The following is a 24,402-nucleotide window of genomic DNA, read 5'->3' as shown; positions in this document are numbered from 1 at the left end:
GAAATTGTGGAATTTGTAACTTTGATAGTTGCTCACTAGGTACATAGGAAATGTAGGGGGACAGAAATGATGCCTGAAAGTCTCAAGGAGTTAAAGTGAGAAATTGATCCTTCCAAGCTAAAGGCCAATGAGTTTGGAACCAGATATGTGTTTTATGTGAGAAAGGAGATGCACTGAATTGGAAGGGATCATGACTGGGGCTCAGGTCTGAGAAGTACAGCCTTTCTGGGGCACTCTTGTTCCACTCTTTTTTTTGTTGATGATCTTGGAGAGGAAGGGGAAGCAGAGGCATGTTGGGCCCAGAAATCTTCATCTCCTCACTAAACTCCTGGGGTTATCTCCTCAAAATAAGAAAATTGGAAGAACAGGAGGATTTTCAGCCTTGGGCTGCCGGGAACAATGGTAGGGTATGCCTAAACCTCCTTTCAAAATCCATTCAAATCCATTTGGTCCTGACCTATATATTTATAAGTCCTTCTATTCTTTGTAAAGTATAGTAAATTGGCTGAAAATCTAATGAAGAATGAAAAAGGAAAAGAAAAAAAAAACAACCAAAACCCACAGAGATCCAAAAGTGAGAATAAATAGATGAGCTTTGTTTGTTTTGTTTTAAATAAGGAGGGAAATTATTAATAGATTTACAAAGATTGCTATTAGAATATTTGCTATTTATTTTATTGAGAAGCAGAAAAGTTATGACAGTTAGTTAATTTAGCGTTTATTTGGAAATCTAACTGAAAAATTACAGAGAGACCCGATTGCAGCGACCATCTAGGAGATAAAATTGTATGTAAACTTCCCTGTCAGTAAATACAACTGAATGCAGATAGGAAAAAATAACTCCAACTATAAATGTATAATAATAGTCTCCGTGTTATCTGTTAGTAGTCAGAATAACAGAAGTAAATATGACTGTGGTTGGTAACCTAGAACCAAATTTCAAGCTCAGTCAAAATTAGAAAGTACACAGCACAGTAGGAGGTTATATTTAAGGCTATTTAAATCCTTTATGTAAATGATATTTTGCATATTACAGAAACTGTTGTATTGTCCAGCAGTGTAGTAAGAACTCAATACATTAGATGCCTCAAACTATAACATTAGATTGACAAGTTGCTCATTCAGACACTTCAAAAGTCTTGCTTGTTTAGTGCAAATATTATTGATTCATAAGATCTGAACCCAAGACTGACCAATGTGCCTTAATTTGTTGTTAGAAAATGTAAAACAGCATTAGCTATTTTTACTTTCTATTGCTCTTCTAAAAAGTGCTCATCATCATTACAAAGAAGGGCTTTTACTTGTAGCCAGCATGTGATTACACTGAGCTTTAGCCTGGTTACATTTATATTTTATTTCCAACATTTAGCCTCAAATCAGCTGATCCTCTTCCTCAAGGATGAGAAAGGGGAAATGACAGGATCCAAACTGATCCACAATTATCCAGCTTACTTAAGATCTATGTTATTTACACCCCATTTAATTATCAAATCAAAACCAATTTAAATAACAATAAGCATATCCAACTTTGTATTTTTGTACTATTTGACACTGATGAACAGTTAAAGAAACAGAAATAATATTTTTAAAAATATCATGGTGTAATTATTCTTCTTTAATGTAATCCTTAATGATATTTTATTATATTAATGACACACATTAAATTCTTATTAGCTGATATGATAATGGAATGTTCTCCACCACCTTCACCACAGCATCATTTCAGAATGACAACAGCCATCAAGTATATAACCACCTGATAGAGAAATCGGAGGCCTTAACACAAAAATTCCTTTTTCAAGAATAAGACCTCTTAGAAGGGAATTTTATTTTTGTGCTTTGGTGTCTGTCTCACCAATCCTGCCCCCAAACTCTTTCTGCTTTCCACTTCTGCAGAACAGAAAAAAACAACTTAATTGGCAGATTCCGTACACTTTCCTTCCTCTTCTCCTTGACTGGGAGCAACTCGACAAGCAGACACAAAAGTAAAAAAGGCTGTCCCATAGGACATGTCAAACCAGAAGACTGTGACTATTACTATTAGTCCTAAAGTAGACTAACTTTTTCTCAAATCTCTCTCTCTCTCTTTTTTTTTTTTTCCCCCTAAATTTCTCATGGTGGAAGAAATGCCATTTTCTAGCCAACTCTAGTAAAATACTAATTTTCTAGCTACAGGAAGTTCTTTGGAAAACAATATAAACTAACCAAATTGTTTTCCTACTGCCTTTTATATTTAAAGTTCTAATAGTGTGTTTCCATTTAAAGATGAGTTGCTGGAGCTTGTTATAGACAAGAACTGTGAAGCCCAAGGCACTATGGGCAATGACTGCTGGTAACTATTGCCCTTACTGAGTAAACCACAAGCATGTATTCATTGCTGGTGAGCACAGGACTAAAAAGTAATTTTGATGCTATTATATGTATACTTCACACATAAGACACTGAAAATCATTTTACAGAGTGGCCTGAATTCCAGACTCATCAGTGATTTCTCAGTTATGTGATGCTTTTCTCCTATTCAGTATCTGTAGCCTGCTTGGGAATACTCATTCAACTCTGCAAACTACTGAATGCAGATAGGAAAAAATAACTCCAACTATAAAATATAAAAAATAAAACACATTACCCTCCCTCAGTCTGAAAACTACTTGGATCTAATTTCTTTACCACTGACCAGTTTGTACAACATGAAAAATCTTTTTAAAATCTTTACTTATATTTACAATGGAGTTGATGCTGATTCTGAGTTTGCGAGTTGCCACGAAAGCACTGACATCTCCAACAGACAGGTGTTTAATCCAACACTACAACTTTCAGTGTGTTGAATCTTGGGCCTCTCAGGACTGATCAGAAGTGGGGAGTTCACTGCTGTGGACTGAACCAGTGAATCCAAAGTAATTCGTCCTATGCCTGTTACACATTTGTGTCTTGCAAGAGAAAATGCAAGAAAGTAGCTTTACGTGTTCCTATTAAAGACTGTAATACAAACTTGAGGTTGTTTTATGTTTATTACACTGCAGTTATGCAGCTTTACTAAAAATATGAAAGTAGTTAGAATAGGGGAGTATATTGCTGGTTTTTCTCGCCTCTTCCATTTTTATTTAGTTCTTTAAGCAGAAAAATATTTTTTAATAATCTTCTCTTCTACTCTAGATCTCTCTCATCTCCTGGTATAATTACATTATAATTTTGAATCTCCCTTACACAAAATAAAACTTTGGATTACAGTGGAAACTTTCCATAAATATAGCTACATTCAACTTGGAAGATTTATGCATAAGGAACATTTGTCACAGATGAGGTAAAGTGAATCAGACTACAGAATTCTTAGTAATATGGCATAGAACTACCCTGGAAAGCCTAGAACTGATAGAAAGCTAGAGGGAAGGAGAAGAACTTAGGATTCAGAGGTAACAGAATTTTCCTGAAAGTGCCTCTTCAAAGGCATTTTAATCTAAGCCTACTGGAATTTGAGACAAGATATAAAAAAATACCAAACAGAAAATATCACAAATCAGAATGAAAAAAAGGAGAGCCCAGAGGAAAGTGAAGACTAGAAGATTACATTGTGTGAGTTAAATAAGTCTTCATGCAGATATATAGAGCACAGGGCAAACCTCTGTGTTCAGTGATAATGCACAATACGTCAGAGATAAAAGTCCAGGCATTTGTAATTTCGACTTAAGAGATTTTCCTCATTCAACAGAAACAAGTAATTATGATAACAATGGAAATTCTCTACCAAAAGACTGCACTTAAATCTAGAAACATCAGCAAATGCCAGTGGGGAATGAAGAAACAGAAAAACATCTTGAAATGCAGCCAAGAGCCCAATGAAGTATTTAAATTCAGTAGAGTTAATTACTTTAAAACATCAGGTCACAGTCTTATTTACATAGGGTTTGCATGTAAAAATGCTTTATGCATTTGGTTTGGGGAATACTTTTGTACATACAGGTATATATACAGGTATGCATGTTTACCTGTACACACATAAACATAAAAAAAAAAAAAAAGTGTACACCTGTGTAGATAGCCAAGTTTAAAATCCTTACTAAATACTGAAACTGATAAGCATGTTTGGAGATATTCAGAACTCAAGTAGACAAAGCCCTGAGCCGCCTGTTCTAGCTGACCCTGATTTGAGTGAAGAGTAGAATCAGAGACCTCCAGAATCTACATCCAATCTCCTGATTTTAGGAAGGAGATCAGGGTCTGGCTCTTCTGGGTATGCTATTTCAATTGTTCTTTTTTTTTAATTCTTTTTTTCCTCTCTTTTCCATTTGTAAAAGGAATAGGACACCAAGATTAAAAATATATATATATTTTAAGATTTATTTTTAATCCAAACAGAAAATGGAAACATATGGCTACAAGAAAAAAAAGAATGTTCAGAAGTATATAAATCCTTTTTATTAAAAAAAAAAATTGATAAAATTGTTCATAAGTTCTCTTCCTGCTTCTGCTACAGCCCTCCTCAGGGAAGCTTAGCATCAAAGTTGGTAATTTTCAGCAACAAAATTCATTTTAAGAACAACAGAAAAATATATTATAAAATTCAGCATACAATTTCAGACAATTAAGAAAATAAAAAAGAATAAAATTTTGAGATTTATAAAAAGGACAAAATGGACATCCTTCTATTTTTCCACCACATTAAAGCAAAACATAATATAACTTCAGCAGTTCACTAGAATTACTGTAAGACTTGCCTACTCAAAAATTGCCTACCCAAACAGTTATTTTTGTTTTTCACTTTCTTTTCCAAGGAATTAAATTTTGCTTTGTATCACAAAGATCTTCATGAATTAGGCCCAAATATTCCAATTTACTTTGTTTAGGTGTCCTGATTATAGAATTTAACATTGAAGTCAACAGATACAAGATACAAAAGAGTTTGCAAGGATATAAATTCATGCCAAAGGAGAGCTTTTTGAATCTCTTCTATTATAAGAACTTGATCCCTTGCGTTAGTTTTGCTCAAGGCTGGAGATATTAATTAATTTGCTTTATTGTTCAAAGTAATCATCTCATGTATTGGCTTTATGTGTGTTTCAAATTAAACGATATTAGCATTTTGGAGTGAACAGAACAGGTCAAAAGCTACAGATGCTCAGTGTTAGATTGTATTTTATCTTTTCACTGCTCCTTTTGCGGGTGTTTGTTTGTTTAATAACAATACCTAAGAAAACAGTATAGTATAACACAAAACTTAGATTAAGGACCTGAATAGCAACAGGGATTTGTCTTCAGAACTATTCAATAAACATTCTAAATGAGAGTGTAGGGCACTTATGTGTGTTATATTTTCCTAAGGCCTGTGAGAAACTTCAGAGTTAAATGAGAAAGTATTTTCTGGAGTTTATCCCATTGTCTACCCTATAGCTCAACTGTCTCAGGTACTTTTATTTGCAAGTGAGGTCAAGTGAGGTCACTCTTTATATCCTTTAAAAGACAGAAGAAGATGCTACAGAAGATGCCCCTTGATGTAGAATAGTTGTTTTAATCATTTTATATTTTCTCTTCCGTTTAAACACAGTCCTGACTGAGTACCTACATGCACAACTGCAGGGGCAAGTATGGTAACAGAGTGGACTGAAAGGCACATATATTAAATCCCTTGGCAAATCAAAGTTCCAGATGAATTTCATGGGAGTGACACATAGACTCAGTTGGTCAGATTCTTTTCTGAACTTTATCTCACCATGGACCTACCACAGCTCTCCCAGCTCAGGACTAAGAACTACGGAAGTTGTGACTACTACTCTGACGTTCACCCTAGGGTATATCCAGGAGTAACTTGCTGCCTACCAGATGTTTCCTTCCCCCTGCAGATCCATGCTCTTTATGGCCCAGAGCTTTGAACAGCATGGAGAACATTCTTCTACAAAATGGGTTGGGCAGTAAAGCTCACTTCTCAGTCTAGTATAACAGAGAAGATACTGGACACCATTCCAGAGTTCTTACTTCTCCTTCTCTTCCCTTCAAGCCACAAAATCATTTCATTAGTCACCAATTATATCAAAACAGTATTTAGTAAAAATACAAATAAAAAACTTCATAAAATTCTCTTCAGTGTATGTGAACAGATGACTCCTGTTACCGAACAAGCCAATAAATATATGAAGTCTTAATGATGCAAGAAAGAATTTCTTACATTACTTAAAATAACAGCTGTCCTTTAAGATATCCAGGATGACAAAGGATACTACATTAAAAACCATATATATAGATGTGAAAAATGCTTAAATCACCACTTTAATAGCTGCAGCTCTGTTCACACAGTCAAAAATGATATCTTGAGTTTCCTCCTAAGCACTTAAGCAGTGGATTTTTTTTACTTTTAATAGTTAAACCTTAACTAGCTTGAAAAAAAGAACTCACACATCTTCACCAAAGTTATTTAGCCAGCTGACATTCGCTGAATCCTGCTTTCCTTCTAAAAGCTAGCACAGTACACCCCAAACTGCATATCTAATTAAAGGTTACTAAAAATAACCTGCTTTAGCTAACAAGGAGAAGGATACCTCGAAATTGCATATTTAGAGTGTACACATTTAGGAGTGTATTGTCAGTTATACTGCAAACTTCATTTAGGACTAAGTAAAAGCTAAACAAGACCATCAGAAGTATAACTGATATATCTACCTAAATCTCTTCTCATCGTCATTACTGCCGGAGGGGAAGGGAAGAGAAGGAAGGAGAAGGTGGGGAAAGAGAAAACAACATAGCCCTAAATGCCCTCTCTGTTGGCAAATGAGGTGAAAAAGGATATCATTCACACTTCTAGATTTCTTATTTCATGCCTATTAAAAACATGCAGGCAAGACCATGCAGTTCTATTTATATATGAATGCAAATAAACAAAGTTCAGCATATCAAGCATATTTTTAAAAGATTAAGCAAAATGAACAAGAAGATTTTGTTATAGCTCTGGCACATTTTGATTAACAGGATTAGCAGCATACAATTAAATTTACATTTTCAATGATACTTATTTATTTACCTCCAGTTTTAGTGCTGGAATCCTGAATGCTGAAAGTCCCAGTAGTGCTGGATGCTGCTTGTTTCTTTCCTGTTTTTTCTTTTCTTTCACTTAAAAAAAAAAAGAAAAGAAAAAGTATTTTGTTTTATTTTAAAGTATAGGAAGATTCTGAGACAGCTTTACGTAAATGAAGAGAATGTCTGTCAAACTTGGACATGACCTTCTTAAAATCTTTGGTTAAAAAAAAAGAAAAAGAAAAAAAAAGAAAGAAAGGAATAAAAAAGTCCTTTAAAAAAAGGGATAATAATAATAATAAAAAAACAACAAACAAAAGAACCCAGTCCCAGTTAGCTCCTGCTAGCATAAAAGTTCAGATTTCACTTCTGAGATCCTTGCTCTATTCTAAGCAGTTTTCCTCAATGTGTGATTCTAACAAAAACACCCTCTGCAGCTGGAGGGAGCCTTAGCTAAGCACGAGCCTGTCAAGCTTTTCCCAGTGACTTCTGTCTACTAAATTCAGACTGATGTTTTGTGAAAGGGGCCTCAACAACCAGGCCCAGATTGCCTGAAAAGTATTTCCTGCCTTTGAGAGAGGGAGAGAGAGAGACAGAGAGGGAGAGCGTGTGTGTGCGTGCGCGAGGCAGAGAGAAAGGGAGCGAGCGTGCAGAGAGGGGGAAAGGGAAAAAGACGCCCAGACTGAAAATTTCAAGATGTTCAGCTTAACACACTGCTGAGGTATTTCTGTCAAACTGGAAGGTCTCTGCTACAGTTACATAATGCAAACATGTTTTGAACCTCTCCCCGATGTTTTCTTTTCTTTAAAAATATACATACATTTTGCACATCTCCAGGGTTCATGCAAAGATGACACTTAACTCGAACAAAGGGGGGATGTCTCCAAAATGTCTCATCTTGGTACCAGGTAGTAGGAAAAAGGAAGAGAAAAATACAATTTAAACTTAGCTTACAAAGGCTCTTGTACTATTCTGATCAGCACGTACACACAGTTCGATGGATACCATGCACACGCATATACTAATAAAATTGCATTCGTACTCAAGAGAATTATCTGGATCTGAGAAAATGAATGTTATGGTTTAAATGCAGTCATATAGCAGGCAATGGTATATGTTGCTTTACCTCTTCTGAGAATCCTCCAGAGTCACACAAATCCAGCTCTGCGAAAGCAAAAGGACAGACTCCATCTTGATCATATTAGTATTTTGCTGACATAAAACACTTGTAACTACTTCGTTCCAATTTGACAGAGTGCCTGAATCACGTCTTCAGAGTAACCCACAGCATCTACATCCTCTGCTCTGCACAAATTTAGTGAATATCATCTGTTTATCTTTTCTGCTTTCTTCTGCCTCCTCTGAATGACTTCCTCTTAGCCGTTCCAGACTGAGAACTTGGATTACCATTTGGTTTTGATTAAAACCAGACGGACAGCTCTGGAGAAGTTTGAGTAAGCTAATGGAAATGACTAGTATGGCTTTAATTATGGTATCAATTAATAATAAATGCTAGCTGCTCGTGTAATAACAAAAGCTAATAATAAAAACACAAAAATTACCTATTTGTTCACTGGTCTCATATTTAGGTGAAAGAATTTAACAAAATTTTATTTAGTTTAATTCAGTGTGAATCATAATAGTAATGACCATGCATAATTTCCAAACTGCTGGGTGAGGTCAAAAATTTTTTGCCTCTTCCTGAATGAAAGAAGTGGTGTTGGTAACTTCGTCTTTCAGGGTGGGTCAGTCATGCATCTACCTTCTGGCAACTCCTTCTGCTGTTGCAAAACCACTTTAATAATTATCAATCTGATTAATTTGATTTACTGTTTCTGCTCAGATTATTGATTGGCAGCTTTAGTCTTTGTCTGACCTTAAAACAGAGCTGGAGATATAGTGGAAGACATCACGCATTCTCTCCACAAAATAGCCTGAACATAGTGACAGGAAGGTCTCCGTTCTGCAGGTCTATCACAACTATAACAGGATATTTATTCTGAAATGAGATAGGAAACCTTCATAATTACTAACTGCTGATATTTGAGCTTATTACCAGCCTCCAGCAACTGTCTTTTAACTGTTTGTATAATACCTTCATTAGCTGGAATGAGTCTTCTTGAGGGCATTTCTTCAGTTAAAAAGCCAGTTTTGTAAGGCTGTCTCCAGCTCTCTCTAATATGGTCATATCTGGAGCTAATTTGTTAAGATTCAGTTCCTCAGCATGTGGAACTTTGTGCTAAAGTCTGCTAAATTTGTCGAATGTGGTCTTCATTGTCATCCATGTAATTTTGTATATGCATTTTTCAGCTTTAAAATTACAGTATTAACTTTGAAATTTAGTTGCAAAGTTATGCAGGCCCAAATGGAAGTGGGTTTGATTTTTTTCCCAGTAGCTTTTATGTGTATGGATAGTGGAGGTAGACAGCACTAAGAGGAATGGCTTACCAGTCTAACCTCTGCAACTTCAAAGAGAGAGGTCTTTGAAGCCCACGCTTCAAATGGCATATATGGTGGTTCTCAGTCATAAGTATAGCTAGAGGTAAATAACTCTGCAGAATGATTTTTAGCTATATTTAGCCAGAGATCCAAATGCAAATCTTTTACTCCACTCCAAATTGTGATTTGTATTATTTTCATGAAGGATTCCCAGATTGGAATTAAATTCCAGTTGGAATTACAGACTATGAAGGGACACATTTTATTTGTAATTATGGAGTTGCGCAAATTGCGCAATTTTGAAATTGGTCTTCATAGGAATCAAAATGAAAACAAAAAACTGTTGGTTTCCTTACAGCTAAAATTTACTCAGAATGTTGTTTCAGTTAATAGCAAAATAGAGATTAAAAACTGTAATGCAATATTCTAAAACAATAAACAGATACTTCAGGGCAAACTATTAATCAAAATGTTTATTTTCTAATTAATTTTCTTAGGCCAAATATCACTTGACATTCCATCAGGAAGCTCTGTTTTCAAAAATTTGCTTCTACATTTATAGAAGGAGAAGAATAATTGGAGTATGAATATTTTGCATAATAAGAAAAAAAAAGTTTGCCTAAATTCAACCAGATACTGCCAAATGTATAAGACAGATGAAGGCAGCTCTATTATTAAACATTTTCAAAGTTTCAATATTTGTTTTTCCTTCACAGTAGAACCACCAGATTTCATAAAGTATTTCATACTTCTACATTTCATACTGAATGTACCAGCATTAGTTCATGAATATGCTCCTTTCCTTGTGTTGGAGCATTAAGAAAAATTCATGACAAAAAATTGAAGCGTACGTAAGTGTACAAATATTGCTGTGCCCTTGGAAATAAAAGTTGTCAGGATCTACAGCTTCTAGATTAGCAACAGTAAAAGTTCTGCAAGACACTGCAAAGCTAATAGCTTGATACAGGTACATGATTATGTAAACTGAAGTTAAGCCACAGTTTCAAGAACTAATCAAAGAATAAGTGGTTACAGTCTCACTGGAATATCTTACCCAGATTTTGGTCTTGCTTCTACTTTTATTAATCCATCACCATACAATGTCATAACTTGGAAAGAAACTCAGAATGTTGGTATTGTTGTTTCCTGTTGTAAGAACTCTGCCTTCTGTTTTGGGGATGTCTTTCAAACACTTATGAATTTCCAAATCAAGCCACAGTTCTTGTTTCATAGACTTTAAATTTCAAGTAAAAGTAAATCATAAAGATCTGTTTTTAAGTACTGTAGAAAGTTACTGTGGTCGCAAAGCAAATTAAAATGATTGCATGGATGTGGGTGGCATATTTTATTTCTGTGGAACTTAGACACTGATATGGCAAGGTACAGGCTTACATATGGTAGATGTTAAAGGTAATACCCTTAAATATTGTGTATGAGTAGACAATATACAGTCAGGTTCTCCAACAGTCTTCAACTGTGGGTGAAGACAATCTTTTCTTTAAATCTCTTTTATTAAATGAATGTTCTTGAAAGGACACTGAAGAACATTTACTAGAAAAGTCACATTTTGTTGCTGTCATGTTCTTGCAATAGGATCTAAATAGCTGCAATAAACTCAGGGGAGATACTTTGGTTTGCAACCGTTGAGAATGTGGTCCACTTTTTGCAACTTACTTGTATTCAGCCTTCCTAATTGCTTTCAGACCTGTGGAATGATGCAGCCTCACAATGGCCAAGTCTATTCAGCATAACCTATACAAGATCTTCTTAAAACAATCTTTTCCATGTTGTTTTTTTCTGCGTTTTTCTATTTAATGATTTATTTATTTTTTGTTCACTTATTTGAAGTGGAATCTAAGAACATGAAATCTGTTGATCCACTTTCTAAACCCTCTGTCTGAGGCTGGATCCACAAGGGCATTCAATAACAAGCTGGCAGCTTATCTTCTTTTCTTAGTGTAGTAATGTGTAACTATGCATTGGATGGAGAAACTGCCCTAAACTTCTCAGAGTCCTTGCAGTGAGAAACTGTCAGTGGACTTCCTACAATTCACGTAAAAAATCAACCTGTAGACTTTTGGCAAATGAATTTCTAAATCAGGCAGAAATACAACTATTTCCAGAAATAGAAAAGTAAGGACCAACAGTTTTATATGTGACTGTAGCTCTTAACTTAATCCTTGTCACACTGAAAATACAAGACACACTTCTAGCTGTTGCCAGTGTAACATATGACTTAATGAAATGTAAAACATCAAGAAATTGGGTCATAATTGTAATTTCTAGATTATTCAGTTATTGCATGCCTACCTGTGTATATCCTAAAAATATCATGTCACATACAATAAACACAAGTTTAGCTTTGACCAAATGTGTGTGGTGGGCATGATATGTGGAGTTAGCACTGCTGTGTACCCTCCTCTCCACATCTTTCTGCTGTTGCCTGTGTAGTCCACGTTCAAACTATGTGCAGCCAACTCATGGAAAATATCACTAAAAATCACATAAAAATGCTGAAACCTTATGATCTTGTGGGGCCACATTACTAACTGTTCATGTGGTTTGCAGGCTGGACACATGCTATATAGCATAAAATGACAAGGCCCTGTTTATTTTGCATTTGGTTATGTACATAGTGTTCAACATTCTTATAGAATCTGTAAAAGTTTGTGCAAACTCTGCCTTTATTTTCTCTTTAAAAGATACCCTAAAAATTTACTCTTTAGTATTATATTTCATACCATTACTAATCCATTTCATCTTCAGAATAAACAAGAAAATACTTATAGTGGCACTGTGTTTGTTCTTAAAACAAATTGAGCAAGGCTGTTTGTCTGTTTCCTGAGAAAATACTTGGGAGACATAAATATAATTATCACCATTTTCTTGTAGAAACCAATGATTACTCAAACTAAATGCAACCTTCCAAAACAATAGGGAATTATTGGATTATCTCAGATAGATTCCTTCCTTGTGTCATTTTATTTAGTGTCATTAGCCTTAGCTGTGCAGTACTGACTTAAAGCAGTTTGTGTAATAATCATAAGAAATACATTTGATTAGTGCTCATTTGAATGCCACTATATATCATCATATATGATGATAGAACAATCAATCTGTACAACACAGCATTCATTCAGCTCAAAATTGAGTACAGCAAGAATCTTATGGGTACATTCAGCAAGAGACACAGTACTAGATAAACTTACATTCCGGAAATACATTCAGTTCAGGCTAAATACATTTATAGCTATAATATATTTATAGTTTTCAATGCTATCCTTAAAAAATCTTTTCAGAAGATTTTTTCTCAAGGTATCAGAAAACAGATTTGCAAAGATATCATCATCCAAAATAAATTTTGTGGAATACATTCACATAACGCCAATATTATGGTCTAGAAAGACTCACAGAAATTTTCTGCCTAGTTTTAAAGTAGCTTAGAGCTAAGAGACAGAATGTTTTTGGGAGGGTTCACAAATGCTGATGATCTTGTGCCATGATACGTAATTCTGCCATGATACGTAATTCAGCCACTGTTATATTTGACAGACTCTTTAATTAGCACCTTCACTGCTATCAATTTCCTTCACAATTTTAGAAAGCAGAAGAAGAGTAAAGAATAATTTGATCATCTAGACTGTGATTCTGTCTTGCCCTGTTCTTGTCCCCTAAGCATAAGGCTCCCCAGAGAGCTCAGAAAAAAATAGCTTTCCGCCCTTCAGAAACTTGATTTGATTTTGGGAAATTTGGTCTAGATCAGAATATAAAAGAAACTAGCCAGTAAGCTCAGAAAACAAAAATAACTTAGACATTTCAGACATCAATTTGGATAGCATTTTAGACTGCATAATGAACGCTTTCTAATCTTTAAGTTGCGCTCAATTATGGCTCTGATGAGGGATGGTCATTTCTTTGGTAACATTGATTTTTTTACATTTTATTTTATATGGGTGGTTTTTACTTACAAAAAAGAGGCAGAAAAAGAATTTTGCTTTAGAATTTGCTTTAACGTGAAAATTTGGTAAGCATAAAAATATGGAAATTCCAAATGACATATACGATAGTCTCAGAAATGACATTTAATTCTCTATTGACAATTTTATAATTTATTTTTATGAGTATTTTCACAGTATTCCATAACTTACTACTTATGTTTTCCAATAAAGAAATTCCAAATCAACAACCATGTAAATCAGCACAGGTTTGTTTCCAAGAATTGCTATTCTTTATAGATTGGAGTTTCCCAGCTGGATATATAATTGCTCTCAGCAGCATACTTAATGTTGAGATCATACCAATTACAAAACATAGACAAAGACTGACATTCTACAAGACATGAGATAGATTCCTGATAGGAAATAGGATCTGGTGTATTCAGAAAATTACTGAAAAAATAAGCATGGTATAAGGTGCATGCTTTTCATTTCTGCTAAGAATTCCATGGGTGCAGATAAAATACAAAAAACAAAAAACAAACAAACAAAAAAAAAAAACAACCTCCATACCCCCATAGGAAATAGTTACAAAGATGTATATACTTTTTTGATAGAACCACTTTCGTATAATACATTATTGATATTATAGACAAAAAATTTCCAGGATGTAAACAAGATATAATGAAGACACTTAAGGAAACTGGAGAGCTAAAGCAAACTACCAGAGGAATCCTTCCTGTGGAATGGTCCTATTAGGTTCTTTTCTGACTTCCATTTACTGCTCCTATCCAATGAGATGGTGTACTGAGACAAATGTGCTTGATCATTTGACCTTGTTTTGTTACACAGTACCACCATTCTTACATTATTTTTTCTTATGACTACCACCTCTCTATACACAATATCTGTATATATGCATAGTTGAAGAAAAATCAACATTTTGACAGCACTTTCCACAGTTTTTGTTGTTGTTGTTTCTTGGGGAGGAAGGGGGAGGGTTGATTGGTTAGTTCTTGTACTCATTGGAGAGAGAGGAGAAAAGCAATTTTTATTATAATTTCAGTTGAGCATCTGTTTGTTAACACTATGAAGTGATTTTTCTGAAAACATATGTACAGGAACTCAAAGTATAGATTGATTTACAGGCAAATGTGCACACTGCTATGAGCTGCAGAAAAGGCTTTGGGGTCAGGAATGTGATTGGGTACTCCAGTGGATCAGTTGTTATTAAAGAAGTCTGTCTGTTACTGTGTCCAAAACAGGATAGCCTGACCCATCATGAATGTAAGGAAGGTAATTCCTCCTGCCTCTTTCACTACGGAAATTCAGATTGTTTTTACTTCCAAAGTAAACACACTTTCTGGGGAAGGATTCCCCTAGACTTGTCTTGAGCTATCCTGATCTGTTCAACAGACCCAAACTGGATGATGCTGAAATAAAAATATCTTTTTTCTTCTTCTTCTCCTAACTTTAGCAGGTATTAAACTGCAGCTGACTGAAGAAACACCTCACATTCATGGCAACTTACTGTTAATACTGAAACCTGAGAGTGATGAGCATCCAAACCTGTTTGCCTCACATATCCCACCATCTCCCTACAGCACTGTGTGAGATAAACTGCCATAAACAGCTAAGAGCAATTTCAAAATCCAAGTTTGCACATATTAAACCACAAGTACAGTATGCAATGACTCAAATGTGAAAATATTTTTATGATAATCCTTCTAGTTGGCCAGATGGTAATTAGAAGGATGCTGTGATGAAAGCAAGGCCATCAATAACTGTAGCAGCTTTGTGTTTTTTTTCCAAATGTGTCTTCCATCCAGGAATTAGATAGGAGTCTATGGGGACAGAACAATCACTTAATGAAGACTTTGGTAGAGGATTGGGGAGTACACTCACTATTATAAATATGAACAAAGACATATCAGCAACATGAATGTTAAGTGGGTTGGGAGATTACAACCATACATTGCATATGAGTACAATCACATTGCATGCACCTCAGCATATGCTGAGCTATGTATTTCTTAGATAAGCATTTTAAAAACAAGCAAATAAAAAAATTAAAATTGGAGAAATTGATGATTTCCACGTTAACCTGCCCCTAGAACTCTGAATGAAAATAAAATCCAGATAATGCCTTAATAAGCCAAAATGAAATATCTGAGATGTAACTGCTGAAGAAAGGGTGCTGATAATTTAGAATTAAATACTTTATTTCTGTATAGCTTTTAGCAAATTCACCAATTCTGATAAATGGCAAGTTGTTCTATGAACTACAGGTACAATTAAGCCTGGTTTCCTGCTCTAACCCCCCACCCGAACCCCAATCCTTTTTCTTATAGTTAGACTTTCAATGTGAAGGATTTGAGCTGCCATAGAGTCCTCTGTCTCAGTAGCATTTACTCTTCTTCAACTTACTTTGAGCCTAGTATTTCCAAACTGATAGCTTTCAAAAGTTACAGAGTTAATCAAGAGTTTTATATATCTTGTTTATTAAAGAAACAGACCTTAAAAAGAAAAGAGCTTGAAGAAAGATATTTCTGAAAAACAATAAAGATTAAACAACAGAAATGCACTGATAATTTTAATAAAACTGGAAAAAAAAGCTGAAAGAATGTTTTCTAAACGTTTTCTAAACTGAATGTTTTAAGTTCCTTTACTCCAAATGGCTTATTTTTAAATCATCTTTCCTTATTACTTAAGTATGTTTTCTTATTACTTAACTACAAAGCGTTATATGCAGACAAGTCCTCAACCCTTTTTTTTAATTTATTTTTTTTAAATAAAAATCCTGCCACTGAGCTAAGACCATCAGCTATTCCCTGAGCTTTTCATGCAGCACTTGCTGTACCACTGTCTACTTGATCCTGTGCTCTATTTAGTCTGATCTTGGACTGCACTACTTAGGAATACACTGGTAAGTAGTGCCGACCAAAAAAAGTAAACCTGTGAAGGAAAATAGCTGAGGAAGTGAGGTTTACATTACATGCGTTTCAGAGGTTTGCTTCTAAGAACTAATGCTGTTCAGGTGCCCTAGACTGAATGAATTAGTATGCTCCATGCAATGGTATTTATTGTCACCCCCAAGACAGAGAAGCTTCTTGGGGCTGCTCTCTAATGCAACCCAAAATTTAGTAAATAGGGATGACTGGAAGATTTGCATCAAATTACATTCCTGGTTTACACTTACTTGTTAATGCAGAAGCTCTACGGGCATTAGATGCCTGGGAAGAAAGTTCAAGAACCTCAGTAAGGAAGTTTCTGAAACAAATTGTCTCAAGTGAAGCTTTTGCTTGTTGGGGAAGAGATTAGTTGTTGTTGATCTTGATTAGGCATTACAGTGATTTGCTGATCTGACTTTCAAGATGCAATTTATTGAATCCATTATAATTACCATTATCACTGTTATTCCCCTAAAAGTGCAATGCTGGTTTTGTGTAGAAATGAGATCACATACTGCTTTCATCTTGAAGGGTTTCCGTTTCTCTTTTGGCAGAATAAATATTCTATTCATCCTTTGCTGATGCTTTCTTCCTCTTTCCATTCTTGATATTTTCATTGGCAATATTTGATTCTTGCATGGCATTTTAAAGTAGAGTACATTTCTCCAGATTTAGTTTAGTAAGACATTTATTTCCTCTCTCTCCGATTTCCTACTTTTCTTACTCTGACTACCATGATTGTTCAGAGCTTCCCAGCTGCTAGAGCTAGAAATGGCAAAACTGTCAATGATAAGGCTGTTTTTACAGCTTTCATTTTTAAGACTGCATGTTTAGCTTAAGCAAAACGAGGATAAGCACAATAGCAGCCTTTGAGTTTCACTAATATTTGAGAAAAAAAATGATTGTTTCTCAGATAGGGTTGATCTCAAAGTACAAGGGACAGAATAAATAAAATATATCACAGTAAATAATAGCATTATCTCCAATTTTTTTCTTATTATGAGAATGAGTTGGGTTGGACGAGACCCTAAGAATCATCAATTTTCAACCTTCTTGCCACAGGCAGGGCCACGAACTGCCATATCTGTGGTACTAGATCAGGTTGCCCAGGGCCCCATCCAACCGCACTTCCAGGGACGGAGCATGCACAACCTCTCTGGGCAGCCTGTTCCAGTACCTCAGCACTTTGTAAAGAACTTCCCAATCTAAACCTTTTCTTCTTGAGCTTAAAACCATTCCCTTCCCCATTCAGTCTCATAAGTCAGTCTCAGACTTGCTCTGGCCTTACAGCAGGGGGGAATTTACTCCCCCAGTTCCCAGTTAGAGGACCAGGGATGTAAGCTTCAGGGACATGAGAGATACGAGAATCCTGGCTGCCAGAGAAGACCAAGGCAAAAGACTCATTTAGTACCTCAGCCTTCTCCATACCTGTTGTAGAAAGTTCTCCTTTTTCATGTACCAAAGGAGGTACGCTCTCTTTTGCCTGCCTCTTCCAGTCAATGTACGTATAGAATCCCTTCTTGTTGTTTTTAGCATCCCTCATCAAGTTCAGTTTTATCTGTGCCTAGGCTTTCTTAATCCCCTCTCTGCAAGTCTGAACAGCATCTCTGTATTCTCCCCAGGTGACAACACCTGTGTTTCCACAGCTGGTACAATCTCTTCTTTTCCTTCAATCTGACCAGCAGGTCCTTGCCAAGCCATGCTGGTTTCCTGCCTCCCCTTCCCCTTTTCTTATTCTGAAAGAAATAGAAACCAGATAAATGAGAACAAAAACTGTTTTATTTGTATTTCATCATTTATAAGAGTAACTCCAATTTGTTTTTCTATAATAAACAGGAATGTTTAACTTGCCAGAAACCTCCCATCTGACCTAAACAAGTAATTGCAGAATATGATCTTTCTGACAACAGTTTATGCTTAAAAAACAGTCCAGATTTAGAACATTGGCACAAAATGCAACTCAGCATTGCTTGTAAAATCCTCTTTTATATAGCCTATAATTAGCAACTATAGTAATCAGATTTCTCTAACATACAAAATAGCAAGGCAACTATAGAAAAGGAAAAGGCATCATGCAGCCAAAGTGGGTAAATAATGTTTAGATAACAGTTTTTGTCAGCTAAGTAGTTAAAAAATAATGCAAGATCATCAGTTTGATAGGAGCCCTACTTTCACACCCTTCACAGTGTACTTTAATACCACACACTAAAATACACACCATATTTTAAAATTAGCTGAAATCTAACAGCCTAGTTCCTTACTGAAATGAAAAATTAGCTAAAATGCATCTAAAAATAAAAGTAAAGCACTCAGCATGGATAAGTTTGAATACAATTAATATATTTTTGATGTGATTTATAAGGTAAGTCTTGCAAATGACATAAATATTTTATCAACATAAAAGCTCACTTCAGTTAACTCTAAGCTGTCTTAGACATCCTTTTTATATTCCTGTGCTTCCTTACTGAACTTCAAGAAAGAAAGAAAGAAAATTATAATTCTAAAGAACTAAAGGGAAGATGTGAAAACAATCATAGAGAAGTCTGATACAGAACTCTCTCGCTACCAAAACAGTGATCCTACTGGAGAACAACCAGAAAAAAAAAAGGTCCATTCTAACTTAAAACTGAAATATTGCAGCTTCTTGCTAAACACAACCTACATTTAACGCTTTATATTTTGCTTTGTATTCAGCTCCAGTGTTTATCATAAAACTCAAACATTTTAATTGTTAAAATGTTTTCTAAAATATAAAATTGTGTAATTCAAAGAAAATTGACAAAACAAATACTTCTATTTTTTTGAGAGGTAAGCATTCCAAATAACACATTTCTCAATCTTTATGCTATATTTCTCGGTAAGGGAGAAACAGAAAAACCTTCATACAAATCGTGATTTACATCACAGTTAGAAATTAATGCAGTAATTTACAGAGGCTACTAAAAATGCTTAAAAAACCAAACCTTTTCCTCTGTGAAGTAGACCTATTCAGTTAAAAACACACATAAATGATTTCAACTTCTACACCTATGTACAGTTCAGCAATTTAAACTCAAACAGAAGGAAGCAGTTGTATATCACATTGGAGCTGAGACAGCTTGGATATTGAGCTGGTCTGAAGGATGAAAAATTTTGGAACTGATTTGTTACAAGCTCCATGTCTGAGTCCAAACAATTTCCCAGTTCATGAGCTTTTACTTGCACTGCAGTAGAATTTTCTGATTCCAGCAGAATTCAAAACTGAAATCAGCACTTATATCTATCATGGGAAATTTCTGGAAGAACTGGAGATTCATCCTGACAGATATATATAAGTTTAAATGAACTTTTAATATTTTGCCTTGACAAATGGCAATTCTGTGGTTCCCACATTGATCTGTCTTTCTCCACAGATTTCCAGGTACCACTATTCACGTTTTGGAAGATTAAGTTTCTGCTTCTTCTAAGAATTAAAGTTTATTCATGAAGTACTTTGCAGCTTGCTTCATTTAACCAGTTCAAATAAGCCCCTATTCTCTCCTGCCTGTCATAAGTCAAAGCTGCTAGTTAAAAGCCCCTGGTAGTACCCCATTCTTGCTGTCCAACCTGTACATGCAGGCTGAGACTAGAATAGATGGAGATCTTTCTCCATCAGTGAAGGACTTCTACAGACTGACAAAGCAAGACACTGGGTCAACATAATGGTCAAGCAGAACAAGGGAGCAGAGTGAAGCCCTTCAAATCCTCAGACTTAATTAGCAATAAAAGGGCAGAGATAGAAGCTTTGCTCCTTACAGACACTCCAAGGATTAATGACACACTGTAGAGGATAGGTCATGGGGGCAATCATCTATCAGATGAGCCTGCAGATTATAATTTCCTGTAGACATTTATACCATTTTATACAGCAGATATAGATGGAGAAGGAGAGAAGACCATAATTAACAGCAACATATATCATGCCTATTTCCCCTCACTATGGCCTTTTACCCATCTAACACAGTCATGCTTTGAAATTACCAATTTAATCCAAGATCCAAACTGCATATTGGTACAATGTGCCACCTTCCCCTACCCTAAAACTTGGGTGCTGTAATTTCCTAGCAGGTCTCACAGATATTCAGAAATTATGTAGAGTTACAGTGGATTACTCCCAGTAATAAATGCAATGGAATTTTTTAAATTAAATGAGATAAAAACCCTGAGCCTAAGCTTTCAGCTGTGATTCAGGGCCTAGTTTGGTGCAGTACAGCTGTAATGGTGGCTCAGTTTTACTGAAGAAATTGCTATGAAAGTGCAAGTAAGTAGGAGTTGTATGAGAAAGTGCATAAATTGGAGACATGCAAGGTAAGAAAAATATAAACTCAGAAGCATAATTGTTACGCTACTTAGCATCTTGAGGACGGAAGAGGAGCAATAATGACCTAAAAATGAATAAAACCCTACAGGAAATAAAGAATCAGAAGGTGATCATCTCAGGAACACAGAAACAATCTGTTAAATAAGCAGAAACCAACACTTCCCAATTGTTGCCTAATAACTGCCTTGTTTGAAGAGGATCATCAGGTTTCTTATCTGGATTGTGATCACCAGACTAACAAAATTACTTAACATGTACTGCCTACGTGTGTCAATGGAAAAAAGCATTCCATTATACTCTTAATTTGCAAATATTCTTCTTGCAAGGTCTCCAGTGGCTAGCAAAGGATGTTTTAGAGTGATTGAGTGACACTGGCACTGAGGCTTACAAATTGTTATGGAAACCATTTGCCAAATTGGAGTATGCATGCAGCAGCAGATGTGGCAATGTAACATTCAATATGAATGAAACTACAGAAAACAATGAGGTACAATAATTGAATATTATATTATGCACTTTAACCCATCACTGCATAGTGCACATTAGTGTCACATCTTAAAATATATTTTCACAATATTTTTACAAAGCCTTCAGTTATGAACATAGATTAGAGAGTAAGACATTATTACCATTTTTAGAGTGAAACAAAATCTACAGAGCTCAGTGATTGCACAGTCTTCACTGTCTTGTCCAGCTTCATAGTTTATTCTATTACTGGAACTTTTAGATAAGAGCAATAAGCATGTAGATTCTGATGCTATTAGCAATGATTCAGGTCTAATAAGGTAATGTTTATGGAAATGTTTTCCTATCATAAAGTTTAATTATGCTAAAGATACATAGAAGAATTTTCATGCATCTTCCATACTCAATTAAAATTTTCTGGGGAAAAGATACATTCCTGTGCCACTTAGTAATATAAAGTAGAAGCAAAAGGACATTCATAGTCAAATTAACTAAAAATTTATATCTTATTAAGTGATCTCCACGACATGTGCTTTTTATTAAACAAAAACAATACAAACAGTAAATGGACACATTGTGTGGAATAAGGTTCTGTATGTCTGCCTCATGAGTTAGGGCATAGTATTTTATGAGTTTTTTGGAAAAGACTTGAAGGTTTGCTGACATCTGTGACTGTAGGATTCACTCCTAAGTGAAACTTGGGTAGTGTTAATTGATATTTCTGCATGTTAAGGAGGCATGAGAGTTTGGTGAGAAAATGATTTGATAAAAGTGCCAGAACAAAACACCAGAAACAGTACAGACAGTCACAAGAAAGAAAAAAGCAAAACTGAGCAAGCACATGCTAGGCAAAAGTAGGAGGTTTTCAGAAAAGATCACTGGCTGATTTGAAGTCTCTCTTACTAGATTGAAGATTTTCTTCTCTCTTGGATTCCCATATCTGTCAAAGAAACTTGACTCAAGAAGCAGGAGTCAAAGACACAGGTTGCAAAGAAACAACAGTGTAATAAATGCTTGGTTATATCCTTGTTACCTAATGAATTCTCTCTGTCAATTCCAAACACATATTACTAATGTCTGCACCAACTAGTACCAAAAGAGTACTAATACTAGCAATACAGGCTACTCATACTGAACCCTGCTATGTTTTTCAGGTTATTCATTATGAATTCCTATGAGCAATGTTCACATCCAATAAAAAAGTAAAATAATCCTGGAATGGTGTATATCACATGGCTTACACTTAACTAGCATTGTGTAAGAGAGTTTTGATGCATCGCCATCAATCATTGAAATGACTACAAAAGGATTAATTTGACATTTACTAATTTTGTCAGCTCTAATTGAACAACTGAGTTGTGGTGCAAGGCTAGTGATGAGATTTTAGCATTATGATGAAAAGTAGCTTCTACCAGGCACACTCAGCCGATAAGAAAAAAAAACCTACATGTGGAACAATACGCACAAAAATCCACTCCCCACCTCCACTAGCACATTTATTCCAAGAAAAGCTTAATATTAAATACCCACCCTTTAACTATGCCAGTGTGGTTTTGTGGTTTAATATACTACAGTATGTAAAAGGTAAAATAGAGCTATGGCAAATATTTGCCTGTATGCTCACAAAAAATTAAACATACCTAAATATAACTGCCTCAGTAAATCTTTCCAAAGCCCATCACTAAAAAATACTGGATGATGAGCTCACTCACAAATTAACTTTATATATATTCCTCTCCCCTACTAAAAAAATTTGGACTACAAAAATACAAAAAGGTCTTGCACAAGCAAAATGTAGGCACAGCCACCATGAAGCAGCTCCTACATCTGTGAGTAACATCCAGGTCACTCTGCTTGTTGGACTCAAGACAATAAAAATGGTAGGTGAAGTTTAAAGAATTTTGTGGAGGATTTGTGTGTGGCCAGTCAGTATGATTAAGATATACACAGTTCCTAGCTCATTCAAAGAGATTGTAACTGGTCAGAGTCCCAGTTGTGCAGTACAGAAAAATTGGGAAAAAAAAGATTTTAAGCACATTCCTGAATAGGTTATTTTCAATAGCCCTTCTCAGAAGTCTTACAACCAAAGCAATGGAGAATAGAATTATGAGGGCTGCTCTGAAAGTAATGCTTCCTATTTTATCTGTTGACCCACAAAGTCAGAGGTGGATGTCAGTGGTATAGTGATGGAGATTGAACCTTCCTGCCAATTCTCTGTTGCCATGTGACAGAGGGTAGCGGAGGGGCAGGCTGGCAAATGGTGTCTCACATAAAAGTGTGTATGAAGCAAAGCTGTGTCACTGAATTGCTCCAAGCAGAAAAAATGGCTCCTACTGACATTCACTGATGCTTTCTGAAGGCTTATAGAGACCAAATGGAGAATGTCAGCACACTGGGGCATTATATGATGCATTTCAGCAATGGCCACAGTGATGTGAGAGAAGCCATGTTCTAGATGGCTATGAATAGCTGTCACACCATGAAATGAAGGGCGTTCTCAATCAGCTCATCCATGTGAATCATATAATCTTAGAATGGCTTGGGTTGGAAGTCATCAAGTTCCAACCCCCTGACACAGACAAGGCCACCAACATCCAGACCTGGCACTAGATCTGGCCCCATTTAACTGGGTCTTGAACACTTCCAGGGATAGAGAGTCCACAACCTCTCTGGGCAACCTGTTCCAGCACCTCACCACCATCCCTGTAAAGAACTTCAAGAATCATCCAACTAAAACCAAGGAACTGTGCATGGAGCTGAGTATCAGCTTCAATGAAATGCAAAGAATGGTGGCAATGTTAGAATATTGCAAAGTTCAGTCTAGGTAGGTCCCACAAACTCACACACAAAAAGAACACTGTATGCAAATTTGCCAGGAGTAGGCTAAAGGCTAGCTTCCAGAGTCAGGCCAGAAGAGATAAACTTTCTCTTGCAACTCAGTAACACCATGCCCCATTCCAGTAGGACTGTCCAGATTTGGCACCTTTTGTCTTCTATCTGTTTGAGCTGATGAAAGATGAATTGTATGGGCTGTCTTCGCTAGCACTGATGATTTCATAGCAACTGTGAAACAGTGGGTGATCTCCACCGGTACAGATTTTTATTTTTTATTTTTATTTTTACAAGCACAGCACACAGGCTCTTGTTCGTCACTGGTAAAAATACATATGTAATGGTGGTGACTATGTTGAGAAGTAGTGTTTGTATCTGAGAATTTGCTCTAATCAAATAGCATTGTTCACTTTTGTGTCTGCTATAGTTTCCGTGTAAGTAA

At 35.6% G+C, this 24,402-nt stretch overlaps 1 protein-coding gene across 1 annotated transcript in view; it reads right to left on the bottom strand.

Moving 5' to 3' along the window:
• Positions 1-8,322, bottom strand: part of DLC1 (DLC1 Rho GTPase activating protein) — a 221,348-nt gene extending 213,026 nt beyond the window's left edge. Inside the window, exons 1-3 of the mRNA XM_085223085.1 lie at positions 8,126-8,322; positions 7,820-7,896; positions 7,007-7,095 (exon numbers count right to left, since the gene is read on the bottom strand). The gene's annotated coding sequence lies outside the window, so the exon portion shown is untranslated. The remainder of the gene's footprint in view (positions 1-7,006; positions 7,096-7,819; positions 7,897-8,125) is intronic.
• Positions 8,323-24,402: the final 16,080 nt, after the last annotated feature.

The sequence above is a fragment of the Meleagris gallopavo genome, chromosome 4 (assembly GCF_905368555.1).
Source record: "Meleagris gallopavo chromosome 4, MGAL_WU_HG_1.1, whole genome shotgun sequence".
Taxonomy (NCBI): domain Eukaryota; kingdom Metazoa; phylum Chordata; class Aves; order Galliformes; family Phasianidae; genus Meleagris; species Meleagris gallopavo.
The sequence above is the reverse complement of the archived record's forward strand: the minus strand, read 5'-3'. Positions and strand labels throughout refer to the sequence as shown.